Here is a 1,894-nt window from a genome sequence, read left to right on the forward strand (position 1 = left end):
TGTGTGTGTGTGTGAGTGTGTGTGTGTGTGTGTGTGAGGGTGCGCGTGCATTCAACGTTTCGACGTCTGTGTGTTTCTTAAATTTCTCTTTTTCTTTTCTTGAAAAATTCGTTGTCAATCCCTATGATGTAAATGATTGTAATGTAGTAAACTATTGCTGGATTATGTTACTCTAGAGAGTATTCTTAATATAAACTAGAGGTGTGAAGGCTGGATGTTCAAAGGCTGACGCTACACTGGATTGCTGACTTGAATTGTGGAAGAAGAAGATGAGGCAGGGAGAATAGTTCAAAAAGGGGGAATGCGTTTAATTAGTATGAATGTCTTTGAAAAGTTGAGTAACACCAATAATGTTTGGAAGATGTGGAATGTATTGATGTAATCTTCATAGTTAATTTTAAGATGAAGCTAAATGGGATCGCTGGCTTCAATTTGGATGAAGACGCAGTTAAAGGAGAATGAATGAGTGAAAAATGGCACAGGAACATCACTGCAACAGCTCAACATGTCAGGGATCAGATCACATGACCAACTGCGGTTAAAGGTTGCCTTGACGACTTCTGTCTCAGAGTTCTCACAGAAACAAGGCTCTGGCGCAGGATAGTCCTGCTCCTAGCTGGGATTTATGTGGTATTTCTGGTATGATTTAATACAGGAGGTATGGCTTCACTTGGAAGTTCACTGTGCTTCCTAATAAAAATGTTAGATTGCCTTCCTAAGTTAAAAAAGGGCACAACATTCCCTACATGTTGATGTAAAAGTAATGTATCAAGAGTTAACACTGTGGATGGTATCGAAAGGCAAAGAGAATTTTGCTTCTGCCTTTTTCCACTCTGTCAGTCGGGCCCTGCCCTCCAGGTCTAAGCATTCCATCCCATACACACCAATGTAAAAATGTCAGAAAGACATTTTTTCCAAGTCTCAAAGAAGACTGAATATTTTATAAAGTACTAATGGAATTTGAAATGGTTAGCATTGTGGCCTCACAGCAAGAAGGTACCAGGTTTGAACCCATGTCGTCCTGGGCCTTTCTGTGGAAAGTTTGCATGTTCTCCTTGTGTCTTGGTGGATTTTCTCCGGGTGCTCCGGTTTTCCCCGCAATAAAAATACCCCTCTCTACTAAGCTGATGTGTGGTGGGTGCTACACATTGTTGACGTTAGACAGTAATCCTCCCTCCTGAAGTGCTTTGATGAAACGCTATAAAAATGTAATTAATTATTATTATTATAAAAAAGTCATAGTATATAGAATGTTGAATTAAGTGACAAAGTCATATAGAATGTTGAAAAAGTCAAACTATAGTATGTCAAAAAAGTGATTTAAAAAAAAATATAAGTATAAAATGTCAAAAAAAGTTCTTGTATAGTATGTTGAAAAAGTTCAAGGAGTCTGCAGTGCTTACTTGTTGGTAGTTGGAGCAGTTCTAACCACCAAGCCATAGTCATAAGTCATACTATAGAATTTTGAAAAAGTGATAAAGTATGTTTGTTATAGTGTATTATAGTATGTCCAGAAAATGATAAAAATTCGAAAAAAATGATAAAACGTTATGGTATTGTATAACAAAAAAAACTCATAGTATAGTATGTGGAAAAAAAATGTAATAAAAAAGCCATAGTATCGTATGTCGAAAAAAGTGATGAAAAAGTCGTAGTATAGTATGTCGATAAAAGTGATTAAAAAGCCATAGTACCGTATGTTGAAAAAAGTGATGTAAAAGTCACGCATGTATAGCATGCTGAAAAGGTTGATAATAAAGCCATAGTATATTATGTTGAATAAAATTAATATAAAGCCATGATATAGTATGTTGAAAAGGTCATACAGTTAGGGACACTTCAAAGTGTGGCAGGAGAAGCCTGGGATTGTTCCACCAACCTTGTGAATATGGGA

The 1,894-nt window shown here is 36.4% G+C and overlaps 1 protein-coding gene across 2 annotated transcripts in view; it reads left to right on the top strand.

Moving 5' to 3' along the window:
- hebp2 (heme binding protein 2) overlaps positions 1-1,894 on the top strand; it is a 6,760-nt gene that overhangs the window by 879 nt on the left and 3,987 nt on the right. The gene's annotated exons all lie outside the window — the stretch shown is intronic.

The sequence above is a fragment of the Etheostoma spectabile genome, chromosome 18 (genome assembly GCF_008692095.1).
Source record: "Etheostoma spectabile isolate EspeVRDwgs_2016 chromosome 18, UIUC_Espe_1.0, whole genome shotgun sequence".
Taxonomy (NCBI): Eukaryota; Metazoa; Chordata; class Actinopteri; order Perciformes; family Percidae; genus Etheostoma; species Etheostoma spectabile.